This window comes from Oryctolagus cuniculus, chromosome 12 (assembly GCF_964237555.1).
Source record: "Oryctolagus cuniculus chromosome 12, mOryCun1.1, whole genome shotgun sequence".
NCBI lineage: Eukaryota > Metazoa > Chordata > Mammalia > Lagomorpha > Leporidae > Oryctolagus > Oryctolagus cuniculus.
The window spans coordinates 118,553,236-118,567,072 of NC_091443.1; the positions used below are offsets into that span (position 1 = coordinate 118,553,236).

Sequence of the window (13,837 nt, forward strand, 5' to 3'; positions counted from 1 at the left end):
TGGTCTCTCTCTATTGTTACTACAGTTTTTCTTTTCGTTGTTATTTGGGGTTCCTTGTGTTCTGTCTCTCTCTCCGACTCTCCACGGCAGACCCACAGTGCTGTGGGGAGGAGCCGTGACTAACCAGGCCTCGGTGAGATGTAGCAGGAATCGCTCCCAGCAAGCCGCGGGGCCGGGGCTGCCGCCGCAGTAATCGCTATGGAGTTAAAGCTTTATTTAGCCTTGATCTGTGCCCCCGCCCCCGTAGTAAGGTCTTGCCACATTTTATTAGTGAGGTTGAGAGATGTATTACTTGTTCGTTGTTCTCGTCCCCTCCCCGAGTATTAAACTGTGAAGTTTGTGATTTGTTTAAACTCTGGGTGAATCGTAGCTTGCTTTGCATGTCCAGCTAATTTGTTTCCATACATTTTGTTTGATTATTCTCTCTCTCCTTCTCTCAAGGCTTTTACAAAAAATATATATATATATATATGTGTGTGTGTATATATATGGATCTTCTGAAAAGTTTTTTGAGGTGCAAGTTTTTTTTTGTTTTTTTTTTTGTTTGTTTGTTTTTTGTTTTTTCTCTCTGATTAATGGACACGATGCTGAGAGTCAATCACTACAGGAGGAAGCGTCTGGCTGTGAGAGCGAAGTCCCCAGGGCGGTCTCGCACGCAGCTCGGTTGCCCATTCAGAAAGATTCGTCAGACGTTCGTCTCTTTCCTCTCCCCTCTCTCTTCAAGAAGGAAGTTGATCCTATTGATTTCAGCCCATGCATTAAACAGGAAACAATAATAAATGTGTAGAATTCATATTTTTCTAAAGGGAACTTAAAAAACTGCTGCTACACGTTATGTACAAAACTGGTTTATGCCACATGAACAGAGAATCACAAGTTTGGTTTTGGTACTTTTTGTTCCTCTTTGTATTCAGTTGTATAGAACTTCCAGATTCAGAATGAAAAGAAAGCTGTTCTGTATCAAACCATCTAAAGCAATAAATGTTATATTTTAAAAACGGAAAAAAAAAGGTTAAAATTCCTTACACTGCCATGAGGTTTTTTTATATTCTAATTTTTTGTTTGTTTTTGTTTGTTTTACAGGCAGAGTGGACATTGTGAGAGAGAGAGAGACAGACAGAAAGGACTTCCTTTTTGCCGTTGGTTCACCCTCCAACAGCCGCCGCAGCCAGCGCACTGCGGCCGGCGCACCACACTGATCCGAAGCCAGGAGCCAGGTGCTTCTCCTGGTCTCCCATGCAGGTGCAGGGCCCAAGGGCTTGGGTGATCCTCCACTGCACTCCCGGGCCACAGCAGAGAACTGGACTGGAAGAGGTGCAAGCAGGACAGAAATCCAGCTCCTGGACCGGGACTAGATCCCCGTGTGCTGGCACCACAGGTGGAGAATTAGCCTATTGAGCCGCAGTGCCGGCCTTATATTCTAATTTTATATTTGCTCTATTTCATTGTTATTTCAGGAACTGTGAAGGGAGTGCATGGTGATTTTTTCTATTTTTTATTTTCTGGGATTTTTTCTTAGCTCTGGTGTCTTATTGACTCACTTTTCTTGAGCATTGTGGTTATCTTCTCCTTAGTTATCAAAGATAGCAATAGCCCTGATCTCTTTTTAAGCAAGAAAAGAAAAGCATTAAAAGACAGAGCATGTAGTTCACTTGGTCAGATGACTTTCCTGACCTCCTGTGGTTTGTCTTGGTCTTTGCTGTACAATTCTCTTTCCTCATTAATTTCTTCATCTTCCCATTACTCAGCAAAAGAGTGATTCCACAGCCATTTTCCTGTATTGATTGGGACTCAGAGTAAGTAAGACGAAAAGTGGAGGGGTTCAAGAAGCTAATGTTAAATGCTGTGTAGGTAAAAGATTCTGGGAAATTCTCTAAACAAGCAGATTATTCCATATGTTAAGTTACTGGGACTATAAGTAACTGTAGAATCTTCTGCACAGTATATCAGGTGCTGTACTATCATGATCTGTATGATAAGATGTAAAAGCACTTATTTTCTGTGTGTCTGTATATCAATAAATTCTGATGGATCAATTAAAATTCACATATTTTACAGAATTACTTCATCCATTTCTTTTAATTTAAAGAAACATCATTTTGGAGGGTTGGCGCTGTGGCTCAATGGGTTGACACCCTGGCCTGGAGCGCCGACATCCCATATAGGCATAGGTTCTAGTCCCAGCTTCTCTTCTTCTGATCCAGCTCTCTGCTGTGGCCTGAGATGGCAGTGGAGGATGGTCCAAGTCCTTAGGCCCCTGTACCCACATGGGAGACCCGTAGGAGGCTCCTGTCTCCTGGCTTTGGATTGGCACAGCTCTGGCCATTGTGGTCATCTGGGGAGTGAGCCAACGGATGGAAGACCTCTCTCTCTGTCTCTACCTCTCTCTGTGTCCCTGTCTTTCAAATAAATAGAATAAATCTTAAAAGAAAGAGAAATATCATTTTCACTTTTATGGAAAGGGGAATAACTGCTGTACAATGAAAAGGAAATTCCCTCATCAATAAAACTTAAAAATATTCAGAAATCATTTACTGGAATATAGTATGTTCTTATGTGTTTGATTATAGATGACACAAATACACTATCTATATTCTGTTTTGGTTAAAATTTCTGCATGTGTGACTTCATTTTTTCCTTATAACCCCAATTCTTTTAGTATCATAAGATGGAAAATGAGTTCTATATAGGCCCCAATATAGGTTATTATTGGCAAGGACTTGTTTAGTTTTCCTGCTCTAAATATTCAAATGTTATAACTTTAGAAAGAAATATATTTATTTACTATACTAATGCCTTTCTAAAAATTTTGTAAATCTCTATCTTCCTTTGTATATACTGATAATACTTCTGTTACGCTGCTGGAATTTACAGTTGTGTGTAATGCTAAAGAACTGAAACTGTCTTGTTCACAGCTTACAGGACTGAGCATGGCAACTTTACTGGAAGCAAGGTATATACCCTACATACATTATATGACTCTTGCAAAAGCATATATTGATACATAAAAGTCAAGTAAGTGTAAATTATGATGCTTTCTTAGGTGAAAAGAAGTCAATAAATGCTAATGATTTAAGAGTCACAGGCATTTAGAATTAGAGGGATCTTATAATACAGCAATACACAATTCTTCTTAAGTGCTGAAACTTAACTGAAAAGTGATCGCTGTTAAATATAAGAGTGGGAATAAGAGAGGAAAGAGATGTGCAATTCGGGACATGCTCAAGCTGACTTACCTCAAACAGTAGAGTTAGAAACATACCAGGGGATTCGAATTCAATCCCATCGAGGTGGCATGTACCAATGCCATCTCACTAGTCCCACTGATCAATTTCTGTTCACAATTGATCATAATGATAGGACTAAGAACCAAAGGGATCACATAAACAAGAATAGTGTCTGCAAATACTAGCTGATAGAATCAAAAAGGGAGAGAATGGTCCAACATGGGAAGTGAGATACACAGCAGACCCATAGAATGGCAAATGTCCTAACAGCACTCTGGCCTCAGAATCAGCCCTTAAGGCATGCGGATCCGGCTGAAATGCCTATGAGAGTATTTCAGGCATGGAAAGCTAAGACACTCTGGGGGAAAAAAAACCCTAAATGAAAGATCTCCGTGAGTGAGATCCCAGTGGAAAGAATGGGTCATCAAAGAAGGAGGTACCTTTCTCTGAAGGGAGGAGAGAACTTCCACTTTGACCATGGCCTTGTCTAAATATGATCAGAGTCAGTGAACTCAGGGGGCTTCCATAGCCTTGGCAGCTCATGACAAGAGCCTAGGGTGATTACTGATGCCATAAACAAGAGTGTCAATTTGTTAAGTCAACAACAGGAGTCACTGTGCACTTACTCCTCATGTAGGATCTTTGTCCTTAGTGTGCTGTACATTGAGATTTAATGCTATAACTAGTACTCAAACAGTATTTTTCACTTTATGTTTCTGTGTGGGAGCAAACTGTTGAAATCTTTACTTAATGTATGCTAAACTGATCTTCTGTATATAAAGAGAATCGAAAATGAATCTTGATGTGAATGGAAGGGGAGAGGGAGTGGATAAGGGGAGGGTTGCGGTTTGGAGGGACGTTATGGGGGGGAAGCCATTGTCATCCATATTCTGTACTTTGGAAATTTATATTCATCAAATAAAAGTTAAAAAAGAAAACAAAACAAAACAAAAAATAATAACATTTATACATTTATTTTTAATATGAGGTCAAAATATTTTATTGAGTATAAAGTTAATGGTAAGAAAATTTAGAGTATTTTCATGAACATATAAATTTCATATTAGACTTCTTAATGTCAGTTTGCATTTTAAAGCTTATTGCCTAGTTTATTTCTATAAATAATGTACTTGGTCCCCTGTGCACAGAAGAAGCTGCTGGCTCCTAGCTTCAGACAGGCCCAGCTCTGTCCATTGAAGCTATTTGGGTAATGAACCAGTAGATGGAGTCTCTCTCTCTCTCTCTCTCTCTCTCTCTAATAAAATTAAAAATAAAAAGTTTTATTCTATCTATTTGAATAGCAGAATGATGGGAAGGGAGGAAGGGAGAGAGAAAAACTGATCATCCATCATCCATCCATCCTCAAATGGCTGCAACAGTTAGGTTGAGCCAGACTGAAAGCAGAAGCCAGAAACTCAATGATCTGGGTCACCCATGGGGTGATAGGAGCAAAAGTATTTAAGTCATTTTCCACTGCTTCCCCAGGCACATTAGCAGGGAGCTGGAATAGAAGTGGAGTAGCTGAGACTTAGAGGTAGTAGCTCACCACACCAGTACCACAGCACTGATCTCATTTTCCTTAGAGATTTATTTAGTTGAAAGGAGGCTGACAGAGAGAAGGAGAGACAGAGTGAGAACTAACAGATTCTTAATCATTTCCAGGGTTCAATATAAAGAAAATTATTTGCAGTTTGGAGCTGACATTGTGGCTCAACATGTTCAACCACTGCCTGTGATGCCAGCACCACATAAACATGCCAATTAATTTGGTTATTTACTTGGCAGTATGAAATATCTGAATATTTGAAAATTTTGAATCGTATTAATTCAATTGGGTTTTAAGATAAGATGTTATATCATATTTTAGCTCTTATAATGTTTTAAGTGATGATATTTTAAAGGCTTTTTCTGTGTTCTATCAATAATGATAATGGTTTGTTTTTTACAGTGACCATAGGATTACCATTTAAGGCAGTATTAGGTAAGAATACTCAACAGAATAATTTCCCAATGAATTATAGTATATTAGGATATTTTTAAATTGAAAAAAATAGGATTTCTTTCAGAGCTCATACATAAGTTATATTCAATATTGAAGATATTTACACTTTTATCACTTTGATTTAATTATTTGGCAAACTAAGTGATAATAATTATATACTATTACAGCTTTTTTAAATTGAAGACATTTAATGATGAAATAATATTTGTTTTAATTTCCGTACTCAAAATCTCAGAGAAAGTATTTCATTATTTATCAAATTCAGGAAAGTGTCATACCTAATATGGAAAAATTAGTGTGTAATAAAATGGAGTTTTTCTCATGTTTTCTTGGAAGTCTCATAGAAAAACTTTTAATTACATCAATCAAAATTTTCTCAGCCTTGTAAATTCTGGAAATCATTAGGTATTCTTTGCTGTTCCTACTTAATATTACCATACATTAGAACCAATGGGATATTTAACTATTTTTTAAAAATAAAATTGAGGATCTGGCATTTGGTATAGCTAGTTAAGCCACCACCTGCAATGCCATCATCCTATATGGATGCTGGTTTGTGCCTCAGCTGCCCCACTTCTGATCCAGATCCCTGACAATGCATCTAGAAAGTAGCAGAAGATGACCCAAGTTCATGAGACCCTGCCACCCATGTGGCACCCAGAAGTTCCTGGCTCTTAGCTTAAGCCTGGCCCAGCCTTGGGTGTTACAGTCATCTAGGAAGTGAATCAGCAGATGGGAGCACGCTCTCTCTCTCTTTTCCTTCTCCTTCTCCTTCTTCTCCTTCTGTAACTCTGCCTTTCAAATAAATAAATCTTTAAACCTAAAGAAAACAAAAATACTTTTTGCAAGTTTTCTTAAATGGCATATTTAATTATAAAGATTCCAGCAATGGATAGAAAAATCATAATATCATAACAAGTCGTGCCAAATATACGTGTTTGGAAGCATAAGATGTAGGTATATTTTTGAAAGAATAAATAAATATGGAACAAATTATTCAAAGACTCTGTTTTCTTTCTTTTTTCTGTTTTCTTTCCTCTTCTTTACCCAGCCTCCATCTTTGAAGCCTGACACCATTTCACTGATGCTGGAAGAAGAAATGGGAAATTTCTAACAGAAGTCTGTATTTCATTAGCTTTGGTATAACACTACTAAATATATAATTAATATTTTAAGTTATAACAATTGTAAAACATAAAAATAAAAATACTATACCCTTAGGTTAAATGAATTGGGATAAATAAGTGCATTTCCTCTAGCTACCTCCCCTATACCTGTAGAGATTAGCATTAGGACATTTAAGAAGCCATATTGTGCTGGAGCAGAGAGAAGAGGAAAGAAACAAACAGAAGTCAGGAGATGTTAATAGTTTTGGATGTTGGGAGGAACAGCTAAACAGAATTCTATAATTAATTTAGAATGTTTGATCCAAATTTGTGAGGGCTGTGGTGAGTGCTTGGATTTAAGGAGCATAAACTCTTATTCCTTTCAACAACCTTATTCAACAACATGATTGCTGATTCTTCATTCTAACAGAAGATTTAGAGATTTGCTCTCAGGAGAGCTAGACAAAGAAAGTCCTCATAGAGGACTGCACTATCAAAGATGAGACACTATTTTCAACACATTTATCTCCAGAGAATTGGTTTAAATAGATGATGTGACCTATACTGACTGATGTTTGGACATCCTCCAACAACGGATCTCAGGTTCTACATAGTCCCCTACAGTGGGTTAGCCATATGACAACCCTACATAGAATTTATAAACAGGTGTGTGTGTGTGTGTGTGTTCACTTTTAACTGTTTACAGAATCCCTTTCTGCTTGGAAAATAACCTATTAAAGTGAAATTTTGGCATTAACCTTATTTACTATGTCTAGTCAACTCTGCACCTCATTGAAAAGTGCTCTGGAGATCCAGAGGTGTTCTTTTTTATAATTCCCTTTCTAGTATTTTCACCATTTGAAATTTATAGATATCCAACTATAATGAGATCATTTTCAGGTAGAATCACATAGTTGTGCTCCTTATAGATGTTTTATTTTCTCTTTCTATTTAATAGTACTTAATTCTGGAAATTAAGCATTATCTGAAATGCTTTCAAAATTGGCAGCAATATTTCTTGCTCAAGATCATAGTTCATAATAGTATGTGTGTAGATATTTGTAATATTTTACTATTCTAACTAGTTTCCTACTTGTTTGCTACTTTCATAGAAGTTAGGATTAGAAGAATAGCATCTAACTGAGAAGTAGTGAATTTAAGTAATTTGCTTCATGTTATGTGCATAAATATGATTGCATTGTACATTAATTTCTATGGCCTCTGTTTTATCAAAGTGCTGTATTCTATTTACTAAAATTTGTAGTTATTCTCTTGTTTCATCTTTAATTAATTTTCAAAAAAATCACCTTATGTTTGTTTTTACCTACGGAAACTATGCTTAAGAATAAAAAACAAAAACTTAAAGATAATTTACATAAACATTTAGATAGTTCTGTAGCTTATTTCCTTTCAGATATTTTTCATAGTCTACCATGTAAGGTTTAGTTGAAAGTGTTTTATTGTGTATTTGCAGTTCTAATCCTTGATATCTCGATTCTTTATATGATTTATTTAACATGCCTTAATTACTGCCATATGCCATCTGCTGAGGCCACTGAGCAAGAAAATAATCCTCTTGGAGGCTTCAAAACTGATGGTATCTTATGATAAGTACTCAAACATCTTTTTGCTCTTAGAGTACAAAAGAGTCACCCTAACTAGTCTCCGGTCAGGAAAGGCTTCTTAGAAGAAAGTAATGTCTAGACTGGTCTTTAAGAATGAAGTGCAATTCACTAAGAAAAAGATGGACACACTGTGCAAAGTGGGCCATATAGTCCCACACCTCAGGACAGCAGAATGAAGTACACAATCCATGTACATACGGTTCAGCATAGCTCAAGCCACATAGTTCTATGAAAATAGGAGATAGATTAGAAAGAGTAAGATATTAGAGGATCTAGTATGCCAAACTCAGGAATTTGTATTTTAATCTAAATGCTATTGATGGAATTGTAAAGAAGTATGTGACTGGATAAGATTTACCTTTTAAGAAAGAGTTCTCTGCAGTGGCATTGAAGGTTGGAGACTGAAGGTGGGCAAATCATGCCAGAGATCTTGTGATTACCTTAATCCCATGCTATAAGCAAGGTGCTGTTTGTGTGTGTGAGGAAGTTATAATCTGACAGAAGAATACAATGCATTTTATATCTAGGCATTGTGTGAACTTATTTAAAATAAATATTATGTAATTATTTTTAAAATATATTTCCAAAATAATGGAAAATGGTCCATGTCTCTGGGCCCCTGCTACCCCTGTGGGAGACCCATAAGAATCTTTTGGATGCTAGCTTCAGCCTGTCCCAGTCTCAGATATGTAGCCATCTGGGAAGTGAAACAATAGATGGAAGATCTCTGTGTGTCTCTTCTTTCTCTCTGTAGCTCTTTCTGTCTCATAAATAAATAAATCCTGGGGCCGGCACTGTAGCACAGTGGGTTAAAGTCCTGGCCTGAAGTGCCAGCATCCCATATAGGTGCCCATTGTAGTCCTGGCTGCTCCTCTTCCAATCCAGCTCTGTGCTATTGCCTGGGAAAGCAATAGAAGATGGCCCAAGTGCTTGGGCCCCTGTACCCATATGGGAGATCTGGAAGAAGCTCCTGGCTCCTGGCTTTGGATCGGCACAGCTCTAGCCATTGTGGCCATCTGGAGAGTGAACCAGCAGATGTACAACCTCTGTCTCTATTTTTCTCTGTGACTCTGTCTTTCAAGTAAATAAAATAAATCTTTAAAAAAAGAGCAAATAAATAAATCTTTAAAAATAAAAGTGTTAAAAACCTGTTCCAAATCTTTCATAAAAGTAAGATTTCATTTCTTTTTTATTGCTGATTAGTATTCCATTATGTATATATACAATACTTTGTTTATCCAGCATTGGTTGATTCCATAACTAAGCTATTGTGAATTGAGCCGAAATAAACTTTTGGGTACACATAAATTTTTCCATATGCTGATTTCATTTCATTTGGATAAATTCCGATAAGTGGGATTGCTAGTCATATAGTAGATCTATTTTCAGATTCTGAGGAATCTCCATAGTGTCTTCCACAATGTCCATACTAGTTTATGTTCCCAAAAATTGTATATTAGGGAACATTTTCCCAACATCCTAACCAGCATTTATGTTTTGTTGATTTCTATGTGGTTGCTATTCTAGCTGGGATGAGGGGAAACTTCATTCTGGTTTTTAATTCACGTTTCCATGATGGCTAGTGATTCTGAGCATTTTTTCATGTATTTGTTGGCCATTTGAATTTTATCTTTAAAAAAAAAGCCTATTCAAGTCCTTTGCACATTTATTAACTGGTTTCTTTGTTTTGTTGTTGAGTTACTTGAAATTAAGATGATTCTGGCCTCATAGGAGTTGGGGAGGATTCCCTCCCTTTCAGTTGTTTTGAATAGTTTGAGCAGAATACAATTAATTCTTTAGAAGTCTGGTAGAATTGAACAGTGAAGTCATTTGGTGCTGGGCTTTTCTTGTTGGGAGGGTTTTTATTACTGATTCAGTCTTCATCTTGGTTTTTGGTCTGCTTAGCTTTTCTATGTCTTTATGTCTCAGTTTGGGTAGATGGTATGTTTCCAGACAGCTATCCATTTCTTCCAGATTTTCCAGTTTGTTGGCATATTTTGTGTTAGTCATTTCTGTGGACTCTTATGGAACTATTGGCATCTGCCTATGAAAGAAGCTACACAAGAATAAACGATGTAAAATATTGTGACACTATATACACCTTTTAAAAAAATGTTGATTGGAAAAGCAGACTTGCAGAGAGAGGAGAGACAGAGACAGACAGAAGAGAGATCTCCCATTCAGTGGTTCAATCCCCAAATTACTACAATGGTCAGGGTTCAGGCAGGCTGAAGCAAGGAGCCATGAGTTTGTCCTGGGTCTCCTATATGGGAGGAAGGGGCTGAAGCACTTGGGGCATCATTTCCAGGCACGTTAGTAGGGAGTTGGATTGGAATTGGAACAGATAGAACACAAACAGGCAGCTATATGGGATGCCAACATGTCAGGTGGCACTTTAAGCCATTATGGCATAGTGTCAGCCTCACTATATACAAATATTAAATAAAATTTATTTATAGAGCAATTACTGAAATACGTTATATGAAAATCCAGTTGTACACTAGATAAAAATTGGCAATGCAAAATGATTTTGATCAAAAATAATTTTAAAATCTATATAGTCTCTTTCCACCACAGTATTTTTTTTTTGACAGGCAGAGTTAGACAGTGAGAGAGAGACAGAGAGAAAGGTCTTCCTTCCATTGGTTCAGCCCCCAAATGGCTGCTACCAAATGAGCCAAACTGAAGCCAGGAGCCAGGTGCTTCTTCCTGGTCTCCCATGTGGGAGCAGGGCCCAAGCACTTGGGCCATCCTCCACTGCCTTTCCAGGCCACAGCAGAGAGCTGGACTACAAGAGGAGCCACCAGGACAGAACTGGCACCCCAACCAGGACTAGCACCTGGAGTACCGGTGCCACAGGCGGAGGATTAGCCTAGTGAGCCATGGCACCAGCCTCCACAGTATTTTTAGTTGGAGTAAGATAACCTGGAATGACTGAATTTTTTTCCCTTATCTAGCAAAATTGACATTAAACTGCAAGGTTTCTGATCTGGTCAGCTCTTGCATTGCATTTTGTACATATCCCTTAACATTTTATTCCATAATTGTTCACCCGTAAAGGATAGAACATGTCTAACTTAAGAGACAGGTAATAATGCATTTTTTCTCTGCCCTAGCATATCTTTTTGATATATTGGAACTATTAGAAATTCATGAAACAATAGAAATATTTTTTTCCTTCTTAGAATCATCTAAATTTCAAGATTATTTTTTAAACTTCAGGTAAAAGTTTGGGATAATTCTTATTCACAGAGGTTGGTACAGGAGATAATTGAGATTTAAAGGAAGATTGAAGGCATATGGTAATTATCTTGCAATAATAAAGGAATTATCCTGACTTTGAAAATACCATTCTAATAACTTCCTTGATCTATTATAATAGCTTTAGCTTTAAGTTATCTGCTGATGTGCTAGTATTATTTAATTTTATTCAAAGTACTTTAATTATAGACACAGTAAATTAAATGACTTATACAAAGGTTCCATTTTATTTTATACTAAAGTCATGGACATTGGTTTTTAAATTATTGCTTCCTATCTTAATTATACAACTTTTATTCATGATATCTTGGTTTACTATTTGGATAAATAGAAATGTAAAATATGAAGCTCACAATGATCAACTTACAGTCAATGATTTGGGCTTGAGAACTGATTAAGACAGAAACTATAGAAGAATGTGAATTGAGAATGCTCGATGATTTCATGTCAGAAGGTTCTATTCTTAGCTATGATATAACTACTAATTAGTATGTACCAAGTATCTGTTAGCTATAAAAAAGTGGGCCTGTTATTACAAATTATTTTGATATTTTCCCCTTCCTACAGGGGAAAGTTAAACCACACATTGCTAACATATCTCCTGTGTATTCTAGTGAAGATATAAAACTGTAGGGAATCACCAGCACTTAAAATAATCTGCATCTTAGCTCATTCCCAGTACCATAATTGATACAATTTTTTCCAGTTGGATTACAGAATCTTTTTTTAGGTAGAATTTCATTTTGTTTTGTATCATTTAGCCTGAGAAGTATTTATTAAGTGAAATTTTTAATGATACATATTTTAAAATATATTAATATGCTCATGGATTTATTTTTAAAGATTTATTTAATTATCTGAAAGGCAGAGTAACAGAGAAAGGCAGAGGAAGAGACAGAGAAAGAGATCATCCATTTGTTTCACTCCTGAGATGACCACAATGGCAGGTTCTGGGCCACTCCAAAGCCAGGAACCAGGAATCCCATCTAGTATACACACACATAGAGACTTCAGTTGTGGTTTGTAACAGGTGACAAACTGTTAATTAATTATTCTATTACCATCTGGACCATTTGTATTATGCTATATTTTACACAGTTGAAACAAAGATTATGATTTTCTAGTTTTGTTGTTTCACGGCACAAATGTAGTTTGGAAATACATCTCTCTCATAGTACCGGGTTGAAGATGGCGGAATGGGGAGGGAGCACACCGATGGTCCAGGAAGGGAAGTTTCAAAGAGGGGTGAGAATTTGTAGTTTCAGGGAAAGGGAAGCTCTTCCGAAACTTGGGAGACAGGGTGGACCTGCGAGGAGGACACAGACACCTGAAGCACAGGACACCAGCAGGAGTGTGTATGCACCAGCGCTGGAAGCCGAGGTGAGACAGGGCACTCACCCAGCACCTCTGCAACAGCAGCCGCTGCCTCTCCCCCAACCCACCCTGGGACGGACACTGAGACACGCACGACTGAGTGGGGGAGGAAATAGAAAACGAACAGAGTGAGTAGCGCCTGCGGAAAGAGTGTGTGGTTCAGGGGGACTAATTGAGGGACTAAACAAGCTAGGAACCCTTTCTGCCTCTACCCTCCCCCAAATCGGAGCTGCAGTGGGCAGGAAGCAGCCATCTTGTTTGTTTACATTCGGGCTTAAAGGAGAGCTGCCTCTGCCTCCACATTAACCTTCGGAGGTGAAGCCCAAAGGTGGAGTGGAGCCACAGGACACTCCTCATGCAGGGGCGGGCAGTGAGGGAGGGCTGCCAAAAAATGGAATGCCAAAAAAAAAAAAAAACCCACAATAAGAATATGGAAGAACATATAAACTCGCCAATGGAGTAGGCTAAACGAACCATAACAGAGGCTGAAGAAGAAGAAATTGAAAGCATGTCAGAAAAAGAATTCCGAAAATTAATAATCAGATTACTTAGAAATAATGAGAAACAGTGTCGAGAGCTGAACGAAAAACAAGCCCGAGGATTAGAGATCCTAAAGAGAAGCCAGAATGAAATACTGGAAATGAAAAACTCAATTGACCATATAAAAAACACCATGGAATCCCTCAGAAATCGAACAGATGAAATAGAAGACCGAATATCAGAATGCAAAGACAAACTTCCAGAAATAATACAGTCAGTCAAACACAGGAAGAAGAAATTAAAAAATTAAAAAATATGGTCAGAGACCTACAAGATTCAATCAAATGGTGTAATGTTTGGATAATAGGAGTCCCTGAGGGGGTGGAAAGAGAGATTGGATTGGAAGGTGTTTTCAATGAAATAATATCAGGAGCCAGCACCGCAGCTCACTAGGCTAATCCTCCACCTTGCAGCACCGGCACACTGGGTTCTAGTCCTGGTTGGGGCATCAGATTCTGTCCCAGTTGCCCCTCTTCCAGGCCAGCTCTCTGCTGTGGCCAGGGAGTGCAGTGGAGGATGGCCCAAGTGCTTGGGCCCTGCATCCCATAGGAGACCAGGAGAAGCACCTAGCTCCTGCCATCGGATCAGCATGGTGCGCCGGCCACAGCGTGCTGGCTGTGGTGGCCATTGGAGGGTGAACCAATGGCAAAGGAAGACCTTTCTCTCTGTCTCTCTCTCTCACTGTCCACTCTGCCTGTCAAG

The 13,837-nt window shown here is 38.0% G+C and overlaps 1 long non-coding RNA gene across 1 annotated transcript; it reads left to right on the top strand.

Annotated features, from left to right (window-relative positions):
* Nucleotides 1-505: 505 nt before the first annotated feature.
* Nucleotides 506-9,082, top strand: LOC138844790 (uncharacterized). The gene is made up of 4 exons (XR_011381192.1): nt 506-1,796; nt 2,916-2,953; nt 5,176-5,208; nt 6,281-9,082. It is a non-coding gene; the product is annotated as an uncharacterized lncRNA (long non-coding RNA).
* The last annotated feature ends 4,755 nt before the right edge of the window (nt 9,083-13,837 follow it).